The sequence below is a fragment of the Sceloporus occidentalis genome, unplaced genomic scaffold (genome assembly GCF_023333645.1).
Source record: "Sceloporus occidentalis isolate IW3139 unplaced genomic scaffold, rSceOcc1.0.p SCAF_51, whole genome shotgun sequence".
NCBI lineage: Eukaryota > Metazoa > Chordata > Lepidosauria > Squamata > Phrynosomatidae > Sceloporus > Sceloporus occidentalis.
In genome coordinates, this window is record NW_028317031.1 from 11247 (window position 1) to 17377 (window position 6131).

At 35.1% G+C, this 6131-nt stretch overlaps 1 pseudogene; it reads left to right on the forward strand.

Moving 5' to 3' along the window:
• The first annotated feature begins 1471 nt into the window (after positions 1-1471).
• LOC149288381 (dihydropyrimidine dehydrogenase [NADP(+)] pseudogene) lies at positions 1472-5920 on the forward strand (annotated as a pseudogene).
• Positions 5921-6131: the final 211 nt, after the last annotated feature.

Here is a 6131-nt window from a genome sequence, read left to right on the forward strand (position 1 = left end):
CGATCACAAGGTGAGCACTCGCCACATGGAATGTTTTAGTGTTCAAAATAGCAGCTGAGCTACACACCTCGGGCATGTTTTAATCATTCTTAAGACATTATTTTCCCTATTGGTTTTTAAGAAACTGTTATTCTGCCTGTACATTTGTGGTAGTTAGTGAGTATGATGCTTAAACTGCTTCCCCTCAAGTGAAAAGCAATAAAACAGCCTTCATCACAATGCTTCAGTCACAAAATGGGAAATCAATTAACTTATTTTCAGTGAGAGATTTGTGCTAAATGCTTTTTTAATGACCTTTAATCAGATGGCGCCTATCCTCAATTAGCCATCAGATGCAGAGTTTGACATTGAAAATGTATATTTTATGTTCAATTGCATAGCAGAAGTCTCTGATAAATGAACACTACGTCGATATATCTTTTCCTTTATTCATCTTTGAACAATTTTACCACAGATCTCTCTGTTCTAGCAATAAATTGCAGTAATTTTATGATGAGCATTGACTTAACATTTTTAGTGCCAGAAAAGGCCCAGACATTCATCCATAATCCCCAACAATTCCCTTAAATGAAAAAACTAAAACACTAAATAAAAATGGAGGTGCAACGTATAGGTAAGGTAGAAGTAGATATAAACATGGTGACAATTTGGCAATACAAAGACCTTGTTTTTGCAGTAGCCCTAAGATACTTCCCTAAGATGGTGTCTTGCTAGCTGTAGGTGACATCTGTAGCTAAATTTAATGCCTTTAGTCCCCTTAAAACATATATGGATTTATGTTGCAGATAAATAGAACTACAAAATATGCAGAAATAAGAAACATGAATGTTAAATGATTTTTGTTAATTGTTACAATTTTCAACACATATCTTTGTATCAAGGCAAAGGTGAGCTATACTGCAAAAACTTCAAAAACTTGAACTTATCACTACAAAATTTACAAGCTTTATTATATTTGTTTTTCTTTGGAACTGGAATACTCTAGCCACACCATGTTTCCATGGAAACATAGACTTTGACAGCAAATAAGAACCATTCACAGGCATATCTAAATTCCCTAACTATATAAGCCTCTACCAATTCTTCTAGAAGGCTGTTTCAATTATCTAGCACCCTCTTCCTTACATTACATCTTTGCTTGGATTAGACACAACTGACCTATGAAAAGTAGAAATATCACTATAGAAGCCTTGGGAAATTTCCATCGCTTGGCTCATTAATTTTGTATTAGAATTCCTCCATATACATTACCCCCAAAGATTCACATCCTTCTTCTTTAATATTATATCTTATTTGCATTGTCTCTCATTATAATAGCACTGCAGTCTTTTCTGTTGCTCTATAAATAAAATGTCTTTATAATAGAAGATTAATTTTACTACAACAAAATCCATTGGTTGGTAATGTTAATATAATTTTTTTTATAAATAATTTTTAAACCTACATTTTTATTGTTCTGGTTTTTCCCTAGAAACTCCCAAGTTTCGGACCATATTTAGAGAAGAAAAAACAGCTTATAGCCGAAAGTAAGAACATCGCTTTAACAAAAACTGAAGATTTAAAGACAAATGAAAAGAAACATTTTCTTCCAACAAAACCCATACCAGCAGTCAAGGTAAACATTTAATTTCTGATGCTAAAGTCAATGTCAATTTAATCAGCTTTGTATTCTGGCCTTAACCAACTAGGCCTAGAATCTGGAGGGATGACAAGCCTTTTTCTGCATCACCAGGGGCAGATTGCCCTATTGGGTAATTAGGTTCTACTGTTCAGTGGATTCATTTAGAAGATCTCAATTATCCCTTGCAACAGCCTGTTTGGGGCCCAATTTGATTAGTTCAGTTGCAGATTATGACTAACAGGTTCTTGAAGGATCTTTAAAGTTTATGGTTCCTCAAGCAAGATTCTGCTTGTGGGCCCCAACGTGTTCCCCAAGCCCCTCAGTCTTTTGGGTTCGCCATTCTTAATTGTTTTAACCTTATTCCATTTAATTCTCATTAAATCCTCTATCCATTTCAGGCATAAAGACCAGCTGCTGCCTTAAAGATATAAGCAGTTGTCCTGTATTCCCAGACTTGAACATGTTCCTCTATATTGTAACAATCTGGGAGCTTCTGTTCATGCCTCTTATAGTCAGTTTATAATGTAAGAGAATTATGGATTTTTGATAGTTTGTAGGTCGTAACAAATAGATTACATTTCAAATATACATAAATAAATTGTTCCAAATCTTTCTAAAAGGGCTTAATGTTCTAAATGTTATTGTGTCAAACATTTTATGCTATATTTACGAAAGTACTGTTAGGTGAAGGACCATTTTGAATACAGAAACAACTATATTATCCATATACGCCAAGCAAACCTTTGTTTAATTGTGACATATTTTGATTAAAATGGTTTATTTGCCTCCTTGCTATCCCACTCAGTTTTTAAAATGTACATTGGAAATAAGTGACTGATGTAGTCAAAATGCGGATCTGAATTATAAAGAATCACAGATGTTCTGTTAAGGTATAATTAGTTTTGTAAATTTTCAAGGATGGCTGCTCTCTTTGTTCCTTCTTTTTGATTGTTAAATAACATTGTGTTGGTTATCTTTCTCACAGAGTATAAGTGCAATGAATCGAAAAGTTTTTTTTAAAAAAGTATTACTTTTTGATACAAAGATTACAGGAGCCACAGGATAATAACGTATTCATCTTGATTCTGATTTATTAGCTGGAGTTCATAACAGTTTAAAAACAATTCGTTCATTGAGTTGTAATCATGGGGAGAAATTATATTGTGCCCATGTCTTTCCATATTTTGTAGCAGGTTTAAGTTCATGTGTACCTTAATTACTTTTGTCATTACTCATAAAATGTACGTTGATTTACTAATTACTACAGAATTTCATATAACTTTTCTGTTTGTAATCTAAAAAAGGACATTCCCTCAAATAGACATGCATTATTAGGTGTCATAGGATGATATTGTACTTTGCATAACACATGGTTACACACATTCACTCACCTATAACATTCACTCACATACTATGCAAAAACATTTAATAACAAATTTTGCAATGCAAAAATGCTTATGTTATATACACACAACATAAACCATTAAATGATCATAATGAACATAAATGATCAGTAGCACCTAGTTTAATATTTCTGAAAATGTATTGATGGGTTTTATTCAATTAATGTCCTCTCCTCCAAACAATAATTATTGTAACAATTTGTGTGTCAAAGAAGTGAACATAGTCCTGACACTGCAAGGATATGATCCGCTATCTTCAATTAATTTGTTCTGCTGGGCTTAATAAGCTTATGCAAGTTGTATTAAAGCAATTTAATATTAATCGTATACACTGGCATGTTTTTTTCTTTTCAGGATGTAATTGGCAGAGCATTAAAATATATTGGATCATATGGTGAATTAAACATTCAAGAACACGTTGTAGCCCTGATTGACGAGGAAATGTGCATTAACTGTGGAAAATGCTACATGACCTGCAATGATTCTGGTTATCAGGTAACATGTCTGATATCTTAAGGAAAGTAATGCACTTTTAATTGTGAAAAAATAGGTACTAAGTATTGAATTATTTTTTATTGGCATCAACTGGTGTAGCAAAACTGCAAAATTAAATTACTGAAAAATAATTGCAATCTTTGCTAGTTTATAATTGTACATTTTGCAAGGCATGCAAAAATAAAAAGAAAAATGCAATATGAGGTCAACAGAAAAAAATGGATATCATATGGAAACATAAAATATTCTTAAATAATGGTAAAGAGCTACCGTTTTTTCCTTATTAGTATCAGATTTAAAATGAGTTTTGTGCAGTTGTGGTTGTTGTATTTTCTTTTTTTAAACATTGCTTGATTATAAGACGACCCCCCAAATCTGAATATTGATTTAGGAAAAAAAGAAAAAGCCTGAATAAAAGATGACCTTATAGGAAAAAAGTTTTACCAGTAAATGTTAATTCATGTAAACTATTTTTTTTAATAAAAGCTATGATTGAGAAAAATATTTTGGTTTTATTTCCTTCTATTTTCCAACCTGCCCCCCAGTTATGCACATCTGCTCCAGAAATGCCTTATACCCCCTATATGCCTTTTAACCCTCTAAATGCCACTGTGCCCCATGATATGCCTTTTAACCCTATTTGCCACTGTGCCCCATGATATGCCTTTTGACCCCCTATGTTCCACTCTGCCTCCAGAAATGCCTTATACCCCCTATATGCCTTTTAACCCTCTAAATGCCACTGTGCCTCATGATATGCCTTTTAACCCTATATGCCACTGTGCCCCATGATATGCCTTTTGACCCCCTATTTTCCACTCTGCCTCCAGAAATGCCTTAAACCCCTATATGCCACTCTGGCATTTAGAGGGTTAAAAGGCATATTATGGGGAAGAGTGGCATCTAGGGAGGTTGTAGGCATTCAGGAGGCAGAGTGGCATTAAGGGGGTTAAAAGGCATTTCACAGAGCACTCTGCCTCCAGAAATGCCTTATGCCTCCCATTTAACACTCCCCCGCCCCCCCCAAACTTACCGGTGCGGAGAACTCTGATCTCTGACAGTCGGGGAAGGTCTGCGTGATGGACGAAGACAACCCCCGCTGCTAGCCACACCTCCTTCCTGCTGCAGCGGAAGTTGTCTATGCGAATCGCGTAGACATCTACACGCTGCCCCAGCTACACACCGGGGACTCAGTACCGGTAATTGGGGTGGGGGGGGAGACAGGAGGATCCAGGTCCCTTGCAGCTGCAGGGGAATCTGGATCTTAGTCGTCTCATAGTCAGACCTATTTGAGGTCTGATTATAAGACGACCCCGATTATAAGACGAGGGGTATTTTTCAGAGCATTTGCTCTGAAAAAAACCTCGTCTTATAATCAAGCAAATACAGTAGTTTGAATAATATACTTCAGATAGCTGCATAATAGTGATTTGTGTGTGTACTATTTCTGTTATATTAGTCCAATTCACTAGACAGACAGAATAAACAACAGAATGACTAAATAACCAAGCCTCGCACCTTACCTAATTAAAGGATTTAATTTAACAAGAAAAACTTCTTTAGCAGTGCCATAAAGAGACACCTTAGTGTGTGTGTGCGTTTTTTTGAGCAAGGAAACTAACCCAAGTATCACAACTTTCTACAATGATAATATAAGGAATGTTTATGGGAACAAACACGTCACCCCACCATTTGACATAAGTGGGACATGTCTCATCATTCCCCTAACCTAGGATTTATCTGCTCCACCAAAAAGAGACAGTCGGACAATTTAAGCTGCCCATTTTTCTACCAACTGTCAGAACTGAAACATCACTTACCCCTTAACCTTATATGTTGAGGATCCCATGAATGCTTACATTCTCTCACTATATTAACATCTGCCATGTCCCATTAAAGGTTATTTTCCCCCTCGCACTGAAAAAAATAGCCTGCTGTTGCATTACATCTTAATGGTCCTTTGCATGTATATATATATATATTATACATTAAGCTTGTGATTTTCTGCTTTCCACTTTTTACAAAAAACTGTTCTCAAAGGTAGTTTGGAGTTAAGTGGTGGGATTTCTTTTTTTTTTTCTCTTTTAAATTGAACTGTTGCTATGGTAGCATTGCAGAAATGTACATAACTATCTCAAAACAGGCTTTATAATGAAAATGTGGACACTTAAATTGGGGCACTGTTGACCTTTATCAGATTGACATCCAAACCACTTATTTCTATTTGCAGGCTATCGAGTTTGATCCTGAAACCCACCTGCCTACTGTCAATGACAACTGTACTGGTTGCACTCTGTGTTTCAGTGTCTGTCCTATTATTGACTGCATCAAAATGGTTACTAGGACAACGCCTTATGTACCAAAAAGAGGTCTGCGCTTAACTGTGAATCCAGTGTGTTAAGGTGACCAGTTCAACAATTAATGTGGTCTCCTCATCTTCCACTGCTACCTTACCGTCTCATTATAGTACATTAGTTAAAATCAACTCAGATTAATTATATATATATAGATATATATATATATATGCAATTTTATATTCACTGGTATTTGCATTATTTGCTGCTTGTTTTAATTAGCTGATATTGTAAAATACAAATAACTATTTCAAGTTC